The sequence below is a fragment of the Pogona vitticeps genome, chromosome 1 (assembly GCF_051106095.1).
Source record: "Pogona vitticeps strain Pit_001003342236 chromosome 1, PviZW2.1, whole genome shotgun sequence".
Taxonomy (NCBI): Eukaryota; Metazoa; Chordata; class Lepidosauria; order Squamata; family Agamidae; genus Pogona; species Pogona vitticeps.
Genome location: NC_135783.1, coordinates 335,369,793 through 335,384,571, shown reverse-complemented (window position 1 = coordinate 335,384,571; position 14,779 = coordinate 335,369,793). Strand labels below are relative to the sequence as shown.

Here is a 14,779-nt window from a genome sequence, read left to right as displayed (position 1 = left end):
CGGCTAATGCTGTCTTGCAAAAAATTCATTTTGCGAAACACATTTTCCCATAGGAATGCTTTGAAATCTAATTAATGCATTCCTATGGGCAAAAAAGTCAGAACAAAGTCACATTTGGTTTACAAAGGATTTAAGTGCTCTTTAAAGCCATACTATTGTGCAGATGATTTTCAAAAAATTGTATATATATATAAAATTATTATTATTATTATTATTATTATTATTATTATTATTATTATTATTATTATTATTATTATTATTATTATTATTATTATTATTATTATTATTATTATTATTATTAATTTGAGTTATACCCCGCCTATCTGGCCGTCGAAGGACAAGGAACTGTTTACATTCCTTCGTTGAAAACTGAGATAAGTGGGGTATTTTACGCTCCTGAATTGTCGTTTAATATAATAAGTGTATCAGCGTTGGCTGAGCAAGGGTTCACTGTCACTTTTGAGAAACAGGAGTGTATAATTAAGAAAAATGGTAAAATAGTTGCAAAAGTGAAGCAAGAAAACAATCTGTACATGTTAAAGAGCCAGACACATGAAAGTGCACATATGATACATACAAACAAACCACAACATGATAACTGTATACATTTATTGCATAGGAGGCTGGGTCATGTAAATTTTAGATCATTACAGAAAATGGAACATTTTGCCAGGGATATAAACATAAAGGAATGCAAAAATTACTTGGACTGTGATGTCTGTAAAAGAAGCAAAACGAATGTGGCCCCAAAAGGGAGGAAAAGTGACAGAGTCACAACCAGGCCATTTGAATTAGTTCATGCAGATTTAATGGGACCATTTCCTCCATCATTAGGAGGAGCGAAATATGCAATGGTTCTAGTGGATGATTTTACAAGGTTTTCTTATTGTTATACACTAAAATCTAAAACAGAAGTGTTTGAAACATTTAGAAAATGGTTGTTTTCAGTAGAGAGGAGATTTGGCCACAAGGTGGCGCAGTTGCAAACGGATCGAGGTACGGAGTTTACAAACACTAGGTTTCAAAGATGGTTAGAAAGTCTGGGAATTAGACATAGAAAAACGAGCCCATATAGCCCATTTCAGAATGGTGTTGCTGAGAGACGGAACAGAGTGTTACAAGAGATGAAAAATGCATTGTTGGCAGACTCTGGGTTGCGTCACGGTCTGTGGAGTGAAGCGATACTAACTTCTAACTTTTTGATTAACAGAATTTATTCTTCCTCGATAGATGACACACCATATTTCATGTTATACGGTAAGAAACCATGTTTAAAATATTTGAGGGTGTTTGGATGCACGGCATGGGTGCATATCCCGAAACAACTCAGAAGAAAAGGTAAAAATAAAACAAGAAAAATGACATTTGTGGGGTATGAACCCAATTCAAAGGCATACCGGTTTTTTGATGGGGATAGAAGTGTGATAATCTCTAGGTCAGCCAGTTTTAATGAAGGGGAAAACTGGGACCAAGTACACGCAAACTCACAGTTATACATCCCTCTACACGAAAGAAAAAGTCAATTAAGACAGACAGGAACACATAAGCAAGGCGTGGAGTCCTGTGCTGGTGATGAAGAAGGAGGAGCTACTACAGATGATGATGATGAAGAAGAAGATGAAAGAAAAGTAAAACAAAAAGAAGATAGTGATGAGGAAGAACACGAAGAGGAGGAAGCACACACAAGTAGTCAGATAGAAGCACACACAAATACACATGGTCCCAGAAGGTCCCAGAGGGCAAATAAAGGTGTGCCACCCAATAGATATGGAGTGGGTGGTATTACAGTGTGTAATGTTTATATTGAGCCCAGAAACTATAAAGATGTTTTGAAGCTTCCTGATTATGAGAAGAATAAGTGGTTAGAGGCCATGGAGGAGGAGATGAAGTCCATGGAGGAACATCAAGTGTTCACTGAAACCAAACTACCAGCAGAGCATAAGGTAATAAGTAGTAAGTGGGTGTTCAAAAGAAAAATTGCAAAATGATGGAAACTACAGATATAAAGCGAGATTGGTTGCACAAGGTTTTACACAGAAAAAGTTTATACATTATGATGAGGTATTTTCTCCGACAGTCAGGTCCGAGACATTGAGAACAACGCTTGCCTTTGCTGTCAGTAAAAATTATGTAATTTACCACTACGATATAACAACTGCATACTTAAACGCAGACTTAAAGGAAGAGTTATATATGGCAAAAGCACCGGGTTTTGAGGGTACTAAACCAGAACTAGTGTACAGGCTAAACAAGGCAATTTATGGTTTGAAACAATCTGCTAAAAATTGGAATGATTGTTTACACCAAGTTTTGATGAAACTAGGATACAAGAACGGTCTAGCAGACCCTTGTTTATATACCAAGAAAGTTGGGAATAATTTAAATATACTTCTGGCGTATGTTGATGACCTATGTTTTATAGCAAAAGATCAGAGCCAAGTAGAATTGTTTGAAAAACAATTAAAAAAGGAATTCAAATTTAAAAATCTAGGACCAATACAAAATTATCTGGGTGTACAAATAAAGAAAACAGAACATGGACTTGAATTAAGTCAAGAACACAAAATAAAACAAATGTTAGAAAAATATTGTATGGGAGAGTGCAAGAATGTGAGTACTCCCATGACAGTGGATTTTCAAAAGGAAGATGAAATAAGTAAAGATTTTGAAAACAAAGAATTATATCACTCAGCAATAGGGAGTCTAATGTACCTAGCGAACTGGACGCGCCCGGATATAGCGGCATCAGTAAACATACTCAGTAGATATATAGAAAAACCTAGTGAAAAACACTGGCAAGGATTAAAAAGGATTTTTAGATACCTAAAGGGAACATATAATTATCATCTAACTTTGCAACCATCAAAAAATTTAAAACTGTCAGCTTATGTGGATAGTGACTGGGCCAACGATGAAAAAGACAGAAAATCTATGACTGGATTTGTCATAAAATTTGGAAGTAATATAGTTGGTTGGAAATCACGAAAGCAAAATTCTGTAGCAATCTCAACTTCTGAAGCAGAGTTTGCTGCATTGTCAGATTTATGCTCTGAATTAATTTGGTACAAACAATTAACAAAAGACTTAAAGTGTAAAACAGATAATGCAATAAAAGTAATGGAAGATAATACCACTTGTATACAAATGGCCAAAACAGATAGAGTAAAAAACAGGAGCAAACATGTTGATATTAAATATCATAACGTAAGGGAAGCTGTAAAAGGAAAACTAATTGAATTAGAATATTGCAAGACTGAAGAAAATATTGCAGACATATTGACTAAACCGTTGTGTGCTCAAAAGCATGAAATGTGTATAGATGTATTGGGAATGTGTAACGGGTTCAGGCAATTTAAAAATTAGGAGGAGTGTTAAGGTATATAATTTTTATATAGCCTGAACATAATATGTGTGTGTGCAGAACAAGAATAAGATGACATCATTCCTTCATCCCTGGCTGATGCAATCCACTGCAATATGAAGATTGCCACACCTGTGTGCATGAGATCACCTCAGACGGGACTGGACCAGACTGATACCAGAATTGTATATAAGAAATGAACACTGTACAGTCTTTCTCTGCTCCTGTATACTGATGTCTGCATGTCATGCTGCTGGTTTGAATACTGAGCCACTGAAGTGCTGTATGTATGTATATTCTGTATATATTTTATAAATACACTGCTTGAAAGAAGAAGCTGTTGTGTTCGTTTATCTGCGCTTTACTCTGCTGAAGACAAGATAAAGACACAGACGCCCACTCCCTTAACACATACATACATGCATGCATGCATGCATGCATGCATGCATGCATGCATACATACATACATACATACATACATACATACATACATACATACATACATACATACATACATACATACATACATACATACATACATACATACATACATACATACATTGAGTAGCCTGAACATGAAAAAGAAAAATAACATAAAATAAATGGCAGGTAATACAGTGAATTTATTTTATCATTTTTAACATATTTTAACATTTAAAATAACCTGATTTTGTAAAAAAAAAAAAAAGGCACTTAAAGCATCTGAATTTGTACATCCAATTTGTGCATCTCTGAGATTACTGGGGAACGTATATGCATATTTTTTTCCAGTTTTCAATCGTATTCTACCCCCCCTTCTTTTTAAATTACACACAAACATGCTGTATTCAATGGGGAAAATGTGCACAAAAATTATAACTTTATAGTGCAATAAGGTGTTTTTTGCAGAAAATATCTCTAAATGGGCACATTTTTTGTTTAAAAAACACACACAAAGTCTCACAACTGGTATTAAATAAATATTGGAAGAAATGGAAGGTGGAGTTTTTTTAAAAAAAAAACACGTTGAAACTCATTGAGAAATGTTCCGATGCTTAACCCCACAAATGAAGAAGAATAAAATTTAAACATGCAACGAATATTTAAAATTGGCTTAATTGTATAGTGCTGTGCATTTTCAGTTCTACGGCATTGTGTAGAACTCTTTAAACATGGTCTACCGTTAAACAAGGTAGAAACAGTTAAAATGTGGATTTATTGAAAGTGAATAAAGATTAAGAAAACAAAATCTAAAATACAGAAATCTGGAATACTACAGGTGTATAAGGAGGAACCAGGGTCACCCCTGTGTACTCACTGTGGGGCCCAGTTTGTGGGCTGGAGAGAACGGGTGCACCCAGCCACTGCTATGTGGGGCACAATCCTCCTCGACCCTCTTATGCAGCAGCAAGGTTCCTGGGGAAGAGCTGATGCCCATCCATTCTAGGGTGTTTGCAACACTTGGAGGAGTTGACCCTGGCCAGGCTTGGCAGGGTCCACAATCCTTTCCAGCCGGGGATGACAAACAAAGCAATACACAATACAGTTTATTACTAAAGGTAAAATGAATGAATGAATAATCGCAGGCAGCAGAAGAGGTTGATTGACAGACCTTGGAGATTTGACAAAATATAGACTATTCTCTTTTTTTGAATGTGGGAGCTCTAGCACTACGGCGTAGAGCTCCCACATTCAAAAAAAGAGAATAGTCTATATTTTGTCAAATCTCCAGGAGTAGGTGGAAGAGGAGGAGGAGGAAGAGAACAAAAAGAATTTCTCCAGTCCCACAAATCAAAACAAAGTTTTCTTCTTTTAAAAAAGGCAAAACCCCCACAATTTTTAAGTTTTACATGGCATTGGGGTGGTGATCTGGGGCCCTAAATCTGATCCCCAACCTCCCTGAACTTACCCACCACTGGAGTAGATGTAATAAATGTAAAGGTTCCCCTTGACATTTTTAGTCCAGTCATGTCTGACTCCAGGGGGCGGTGCGCATCCCGTTTTCAAGCCGTAGAGCCAGCGCTTGTCCGAAGACAGTTTCTGTGGTCACGTGGCCAGTGTGACTAGGGAACACCATTTTACTTTCCCACTGAGGTGGTACCTATTTATCTACTCACATTTGCATGCTTTCAAACTGCTAGGTTGGCGAGGAGCTGGGACAAAGCGACGGGAGCTCACTCTGTCACGTGGATTCGATCTTACGACTGCTGGTCTTCTGACCCTGCAGCACAGAGGCTTCTGCGGTTCAGCCCGCAGTGCCACCACGTCCTAAGATTTATCCCTGCATCCATGCTGTCACTTTCATGAGAAGAGCATATGGGTATGGGGCCCCTCGCTGCTTGTAGGCAGCAATGCACAAGACACAGCTGGTTGCAGAATTGTACAGAGCTAAGGCTTTTATATTTTTAAATTTAATAAATATGTCAAATAGTACAATTTCATATGCTAAGTTATGAGTGAAACTTTTTGTGTTGCCAAAGTTTATAAAAGCTTGTTCAAAAATGTTCAAAGTTCAGAATTCCCATAATATATACATCTATGTAGGTCAACGATGCAAGTTTTCTTTGACTTGTCTAAGGAAAGCAGCTGGAACTTCCTTGCCACAGATCACCTGTATGACTGATTACAAGGGACAACAGCTCCCACATATCTGTCTATTAAGAAGATTAAGAAATAAGCATGAAAAAAGAATTACATCATTATCTTGATGAAAATACCTGTTTTATCTTTCCTAGGATTCATGAGATTGCTCATTCATAGGGTCGTCATAAATCAGAGGTGACTTGACAGCGCATAACAACAACAGTATGCTCATAGGTTCCAGTTTAGGGATGTACATCTTTTTTTTAATTTCAATCTTGCAGGTGAAAACAAAACCTTTTAAAATGTCTGTTCCCATTGGGTCGGAGTATGACAATTTTTCTGTAAGCTTGTGACACTCATGTGAAAAAATTGTGGGAATGCTTGTTGGGGTCAACCCTTCTGTTCCATGGATAATCTAGTATCTTTTTCACCATTTTGCAGATCTAAAAAAATCTCATTGCAATTAACAATATTTTCCTCAGTGTGTCAAGTCATCCTTTTTCATAAAAAAAAAAACAATTATTCTTTACACTTTTAGAGCTTTGCTTGAGGGCTGGTTTGCCCAACAGGCAGAGTGACGCAGTTGCCTCAGACTTCAGATGGGTGGAATGGACAGGACAGGATCACTGGTGCCTGGTCACTCCTTTCTTTGTAAGGACAGAGGTATGTGTTCCACACAAGCTCACTTGCCCTCCTGAAGCTCGCCACGAGCCCTCAAGCAAAGAAGGGGATATTTTTTCATGGTCTAGGACAAAGTTAAATTCAAGTATCAATTTGGTTTGATTCTGTAGCTGGAAATGTGTTGTGCCTCCAATAGCAAATAGCTTATCGTTGTCACCCCCTAGCAAGGTTTTATAGTTGAACCAAGATTATGGTTACGATGAGATAAATTAGGGAAAAAAAACTGAGATAGTCATCAAGCAAAATCAATAACAGTAACATTTGTGAATATGTTGTAAGTGGGTTACGTTGAAAGGGAAAAAATAAAACAAGTAAAAGTAATTCAGCAGTTGGGGGTCTTATTTTTATGATAATAGCCAGAATCCTAGTGTTGATGACTGCCAACATAACTCAATACAATATAAGTCATTGTGGCAAATTGCTGAAGGTGAGGTTTGTTGTTCTTCTCACATGTCAAACTTGTGTCTTAGTGCACAAGGAGTAATGCAAGCAATTATCTATTAACTGCCAGCAAAATGCTGCAGTGATATATACTTTTAGGTTTATTCAAGATTTAGATTAGATTAGATTAGGCATCCTTCAGTCTCGAGAGACTATGATAATGTGCTCTGTATGGAGGACTTGAAACAGCATGTAGTGTGGCTGAGAAGGCCAATTTGAGAGTGACAATCCCTTCCACACTGAAGACAAACACAATCTGTACCCCATCCAGCTTCCTGATTTTGCTGGTTTCTGGACTGCCTCTTTGCCTCGGCCTGCTGGACAAGGGTCTCTTCAAATTGGGAGAGGCCATGCTGCACCGCCTGCCTCCAGGCTGAACGCTCAGATGTCAGGGTTTCCCATCTGTTGAGGTCCATTCCCAAGGCCTTCAGATCCCGCTTGCAAATATCCTTGTATTGCAAGTAAGATATTGTAAGTAACAGGATTTTGGCTAACATCTGAAGCCATAACTACAGATTGTGGGGATGGGGTGGGGTGGGATGGGGTTGTTTGGTAGGTTGGATGGTTTGTGCTACTCTCCATTAGGGAATATCAAGTACTAGAGATGGGCATGAACCAAAACACCAGTATTATTGTGATGGTTTGTGGTTCGTGGCTAACCACGAACCACAAACCACCATGAATCCCTGGAAAAATGAACCAGCTCATGGTTCATTTTTCCAGTTTGTGCCTGGGAGGGAGGCTATACTCCTTCTGCCACCACTGCTGCTGCACACATATGGTCAGAGGCAGTGGCAGGCTCCTAGCAAGGAAGCTGGGTGCTGCCTCTGAGCATGTGACCATCTGCCAGATGGGCAGCAAGCACATGCTTGGAAGCAGCAGCCTGGCTTTTCAGAGCTAGCTGCTGCCTCTGAACATGCACCCACTGCCCAGCTGATAGGCTAAGAGCCTGGCGCTGCCTCTCCGTGGTTTACAGAATCAAACACGAACCCCCCCCCAAGGCCCCCACTTCCACTCCAGTATAACAATCAATATGGCAATACAAGGCTCTAAACCATTAAGGGCTTTCTAGGTCATAACCAGCACTTGAATTTCGCATGGAAACTGACAGCAAGTTATTTATAGGGCCAAGACCAGGGTTATGTGATCAACTTTGCTAGTCCTAGAAATCAGTTTGCCCATTGCATCTTGGACCTGCTGGAGTTTTTTGAACTGTTTTCAAGGGAAGCTCTAGGTAAAGAGCACTGCAATTGTCTACCTCTGAGCATATCGTGGTTTTAGGCATTCCTTATACAGGCAGGGGCACAACTAGGCACTCATGATCACTGTGGATTCCCAAGCCTCTGTAGTGACTGCCAGGTCCAGGAGTATTCTCAGACCTAACCTTTCTGGGGAAGTGTAACCCTATTCAGGCAAAGTAAACTTCTTACCAGTCTGACAATCCTCCTAACAGCAAGATCTCCATCTTACCTGGATTCAGTTTCAGTTTAGTGGTCCTTGTCCAGTCCATTATCAATGCCAGGCAGCACTCAAGGACCCGAACACCATCCTCTGCAGATGAAGCAAAGTAGAGATAAGAGTTGCATGCCAACAGTGTACTCTTAGTAAATTCTAAATCTCCAAATGACTTTTCGTGGAGGCTTCATATAGATGCCAAAAAAGCATTGGAGAGATAATCCACCCCATGGAGAGGTCCTAGGAGGTTATTTATTTATTTATTTATTTATTTATTTATTTATTTATTTATTTATTTATTTATTTATTTATTTATTTGATTTATATCCCGCCCATCTGGTATATCATACCACTCTGGGCGGCTAACAACAAAAGATATAAAATTAAAATAAAAATCCAAACATCAATTATTAACAATACTGACAATATACCAACAGATGATAAATAATAGATAGAGAAAAGGAAGAAAATTAAATCAAATCAATTTAAATGCTGGCAGGGGGGAAGGCCTGGATGTAAAGCCATGTTTTTAATTGTGTTTTAAATGTACTCAGCGTAGGGGCCGTGCGAATCTCAGGAGGGAGATTGTTCTAAAGGCGAGGAGCCAACGCCGAGAAGGCCCGGTTCCGCGTCTTTTCCCTCCGGGCCTCTCTCGGCGTCAGGCTCCTCAGCCTCACTTCCTGGCTCGTGCGGATGAACCGGGTAGATCTTGGTGGGAGCAGGCGTTCCGCCAAGTATCAAAGTCCCAAACCGTTTAGGGCCTTATAAGTAAGCATTAGAACTTTGAAGTCGATGCGGAAACGAATGGGCAGCCAGTGCAGTCTGGCCAGGGTAGGAGAAATGTGGTGGTATTTTCTCCCTCCAGTAAGGAGCCTGGCCGCTGCATTCTGCACCATCTGAAGTTTCCGCGTCAACCTCAAAGGCAGCCCCACGTAGAGCGCGTTGCAGTGGTTGACACAGCTTACCTGAGCTGTACTATCTGTGCAGGCAGTAGCACAGGTTAAATATATTTTCCCCACTGGTTGTATAGCTACTTGTAGGTCTGGTACCACAAGTGCTTCCACAGTCTCTTGAGAAAATATATTAGACATCACCCTTTCACTAGCTCTGGGAATACATGAGCCCTGTGCAGGTGAAATGACATGACATCATTGAATAGCAGTCCAATCATACTGGTTTAAACCATCTGGAAGGCATCGCCTTAAGAATCACTGCTGTTCATACTTAACAGAGAAAAAGTCCCGTTGAACTCAATAAGTATTGCAGAGTTTTGAATTTCTGCTTAAATTCGTCAAGTCGCATAGCAGAAGCACAGGGATTCACAGAATAGACTTGTTCCAAGTTCCCCAGAATAAGCCACCCCTTCCTGTCATCAACTGGCACTTACAGTATCAATAACTCATTCTGAGACATTAGTAAGAAAAAAAAGTTTCATCACTTACAATTGAGCAGCTCATATAGCAAACTGACAGACATGACATTGACTTCAACCAACTCACTGCTTCCGATAAACTCAAGAGAGGGGAAAAGACACAAGGTAGAGATGTGGGGCTGTCTTTGAATTCAGAGGCAGGAGAGAACAACTGATTAGTGCTGGATAGATTGACAGTCACCCCAGACTAGAAAAGTCCCTTCCAACCAAACCTACTAAAGGCAGCATACAGGTAGTAAAAATTCCAACAATAATATTTACTTGTATAAGTAATAAACATGAACAGCATTGAACTGTATAAGTAGTTGCACTAGAACTCTTCCAAGATGAACTTTGCACTGTCTGTCTTAAAATCCAGATAACTGAGATATTGAACATAATGTGCTTCTGTGTTGGCTCAGTCACCTGAAATGTTCATGGCATGACAAGCTTGTGATAGATGGATGTCAGAAATTCTCTTATCTGGGTCTGTCATTTGACAGCATGGCAGACTTTGCTGCTTTGGATCTTCGAAGAAAAGCTATGCTCAGGAAGCCTAGTAGCAGAAATGTATTGTTGTAGTTATGTACTGAATCTCCAGTATGGCAGGAAGGTCACTGAAAAACACTAGCGCTCCCACTTTTCCTATTGAAATTCCTATCTCCATTGAACATTGAGATGTTCAACTATTTTATTTAGAGCGCTGCTGAAAGAAACAACTAACCACATTTCATGTTCATTTTCTTGAACGTGCATAAGAACATCTAGAGATGGATGAGAATTTACTTTCAATTAATTTCCATTAAGAACTGGTCCAAAGTTTCACAAATTTGTTTGCATGGGGGTGGAAACAGTTTAAGATTTGAAAAACTGAAAAGTGGCAGACATTTTAATTGAGGGTTCATAACGATGATTGCAACTTTTGTATAGTGCAGACTTTATTAATGCAACATCCTTCAGGTGGTCTGGACATCATTCCATCACCGAAGACAAGAGTCAACTCAAGTGAAGATTCCACGAGCATTCCAGTGAGGCTCAAAGCAATCATAAGGCTATACTAAACCAGGTCAAAGGGGGATATCTTTGCTCATCTCAGACACTCCATCCTCCCTCTCTGTATTTAGACCTGAGAGGCGAAGGCAAAGACTGGTTATTTGTGGCAATGTACAAATTGTGATGTTGCACAATATGATTCTTGGGGCTCATCTCTGAAACCATCAGCCTTAGCTTCCAGGCTTTCTGGAGGATGAGCTAACATGAGATAACCTTAACTGTGGTCTTAATCAGGATACCCAGTGTTCTGCAGTGATAGAGTGATGGCCTAGGACTCTGAAGAACAGGGTTTGAATCCCCAGTCAGCCATGGAAATAGGTAAATATGCTACTTACCATGAAAGCTTTATCAGGGTCACTATAAGCCAGGCTGAGGCCACACGAAGGAAATGCTCACTACTTTTAGTGATACTTTCCATACCTTTCTTGAAGTGCATCACAGTCACATGGTATATATTCCTGGGTGAGTGTCCCAATGTGTTTTGACATTACCAGTTAACTTCATTCCATTTGAATTGTTATGGCCAGCTACACCATGGTACTGATTTATATTCTCTCTTGTTTTATTGGTCACTGAAGCTCCTCAACTTTATTTTCTTTTTTAATGAATGATACATTGATATGTCAGGTAGGTGTTTCCTGATGGATAGAATTTCCTCTGTTGCATAGGCAACCTCTAGAAACAATGCATTGCACTCAGTGGAGCTGGCAACCCCAGTCAGTACTGTGCTGCTTGCCAGACAGTAGGTGGAGTGATTGTTCTTTAAACCTGTTGAGGTTTACCAATGTATTGATATGCTGGCCCCAGAAAAAAAAAAAATAATTTTATATATAATAGGTGTGTGTGTGTGTGTGTGCGTGCGTGCGTGCGTGCCTGCCTGCCTGCCTGCCTGCCTGCCTGCCTGCCTGCCTGCCTGCCTGTCTGTCTGTCTGTCTGTCTGTCTGTCTGTCTGTCTGTCTGTCTATCTATCTATCTATCTATCTATCTATCTATCTATCTATCTATCTATCTATCTATCTATCTATCTAATATAGATATAGATATAGGTATATAGATACAGTGGTGCCTCGCATAGCGACGTTAATCCGTTCCGGATTAATCGTCGCTATGCGAAAACATCACTGAACGGAATTTTAAAAAGCCATAGGAACACATTAAACTTTGTTGAATGTGTTCCTATGGAGGATAAACTCACCGTTCAGCGATGTTCCTCCATAGGGGCGGCCATTTTCGGTGCCTCTAAAGCGAGGCAGCACAGCCAGTCGGCCATTTTAGAACCGCCGACCAGCTGACCGAAAATGGCATTTTCCCCCAGCTGAGTGGCGGGAGCTTCAAAGCCCCGCCGCTCAGCTGGGGGAAAATATCGGCAGTCGGCGGTGGCTTTGGATGGATCCCAAAGCCACCGCCGACCGCCGACATTTGCCTTCCGAGCTCTCAAAGGGCTTCCCCACCACACATTGGAGAAAGCCCTTAGAGAGCACGGAAGGCTCTCAGCGGCGGCGGGGACAGGGTAGGGGGTGTCCGAATGGCTTCCAGGCGAAGCACTGGAAGCCATTCGGAACCCCCCTGCCCCCGCCGCCGCTTGGATCTAGCCCCCGGCCGGTTCCCCTTGCATGGTCTGATCCGACCATGCAAGGGGAACCGGCTGGGGGCCGGATCTAAGCTCCTACCGCCGCCGCCACCGCTTGGATCCGGCCCCCGGCCGGTTCCCCTTGGTTGGTCTGATCAGACCAAGCAAGGGGAACCGGCCGGGGGCCGGATCAAAGCCCCTACCGCCGCTGCCGCTTGGATCCGGCCCCCGGCCAGTTCCCCTTGCATGGTCAGATCAGACCAAGCAAGGGGAACCGGTCGGGGGCCGGATCCAAGGGGCGGCGGCGGCGGTAGGGGCTTGGATCCGGCCCCTGGCCGGTTCCCCTTGCTTGGTCTGATCTGACCATGCAAGGGGAACCGGCCGGGGGGCGAATCCAAGCGGCGGCGGCGGTAGGGGCTTTGATCCGGCCCCCGGCCGGTTCCCCTTGCTTGGTCTGATCTGACCATGCAAGGGGAACCGGCTGGGGGCCGGATCAAAGCTCCTACCGCCGCCACCGCCGCTTGGATCCGGCCCCCGACCGGTTCCCCTTGCTTGGTCTGATCTGACCATGCAAGGGGAACCGGCTGGGGGCCGGATCAAAGCTCCTACTGCCGCCGCCGCCCCTTGGATCCGGCCCCCGACCAGTCCTTCCGAGGCTACCGCCGGCATTTTCCCCCAGCTGAGCAGCGGGGCTCCCGCTCAGCTAGGGGAAAATGCCCCCTCCGAAGGGGAATCCCGGCGGTGGCCTTGGAACGACCCTTCGGAAGGGTCCTTCCGAGGCTACCACCGGCATTTTCCCCCAGCTGAGCAGCGGGAGCGGTCCTTTGGAGGCTCCCGCCACTCAGCTGGGGGAAAATGGGGCCCATGGGGAAAACATCGCAAAGCGATTTTTTCCCATAGGCAACATCGCAAAGCGATGGCAAAAGAGATTGCTTTTTTGCCATCGCTATGCGAATTCATCGTTAACCAGGGCACTCGTTAAACGAGGCACCACTGTACATAGATATATAGATATATAGATATAAAATAAAAAAATAGAACACAGGAGGGCCTGGCGTGCTCTGCTCCATGGGGAAACGACTTAACGAGTAAACAACAACAACAATATTAAAATATATACATTTTATAGATCTGGTTATTTTCACTGCTGATGGCAGAACATAGACTGAGAAGATGAGAGAACAAAGTTGGCCTAGTCTGCTAAGCATGTTTATGGCAGAGTTCAAACCAGGACCGTCCAGATTGACCCCTCAATCTCTTAGCCATTATGCTACCCTAACTGTCTGGGCATTTTCCTATCAGAACATCTTGGAAAATGACAGCGATCCTGGGAAATAGGTTGTGGTTTCCAAAGGCACCATTAATAAATTTAATCAAATCACCCAACTTTTGGAATAGTTGGAATAGTTTTGGTTCTCCTCTCTTCCTCTGATGATACAATTTTTATTCTACCAATGAGTCTTAAAGGCAAATGAATATGTATAGTTGTAGGGGAACTAAAAATAACAGCGAACGCAACTGGCTCTCTTTGAAAAGCCCCACTCGGCATTCTTTTTAATTCTAAGCACAAACAGGAATTTGCTGGCGAATGCCAGCTCACTTGGGTTTCGTTTATAAAATGGTCATTAAGTTCATATCAAACATGTGTGTTTTAGAGTTAAATCCTCTAAGACAATGAGATAGAATAAGTAATCATTTGACAGAAGTGCTTCTAATGAATTAGATTTCAAAACGCTGGAAAGTCATTCAAGGAAAACCCTTCTTTTACCTTACACTGAAAACATATCATTAGCCTTAATTTAAGTCAAGGTGAGGCTGGAAACAGACATTGCAGGAAATTGTTGAGTGACTATTGTTTAATCCCATTTAGGGACACTTTGAACAATGACATAGATATAATGAGATATTTAAAATTCTTTGGCCAATCCCTAGCTAACAGCTTTTACTGTGGAAAGAATGAGTAATTCAATACAAGCTACTGAGCCTTTTACATGCTTTTATTCTTGATTTGTTGGGTCCGTGCAACATAAATTTCAAAACCAATCTATTAATGACTTAAATTGAAATCTGGCTTCCTTTACTTTACATACGGTGCTTCAGCAACAAGCATGAAAACAGGTGGATCAATATCTCTCTTTTTTTTAAGTCACGTCCTTGTCATGTTCTAAAGTTAGTTCTGGCTTGTTATTTTTGGATATTGTGTTAACAAATACCCCTTTTAAAGAGGATTGTGATTATTGTTCTG

The 14,779-nt window shown here is 41.6% G+C and overlaps 1 long non-coding RNA gene across 1 annotated transcript; it reads left to right on the top strand.

Annotated features, from left to right (window-relative positions):
* The first annotated feature begins 331 nt into the window (after positions 1 to 331).
* LOC144586057 (uncharacterized) lies at positions 332 to 3,750 on the top strand. Its single transcript, XR_013540769.1, has 2 exons — positions 332 to 1,943; positions 3,422 to 3,750. It is a non-coding gene; the product is annotated as an uncharacterized LOC144586057 (long non-coding RNA).
* The last annotated feature ends 11,029 nt before the right edge of the window (positions 3,751 to 14,779 follow it).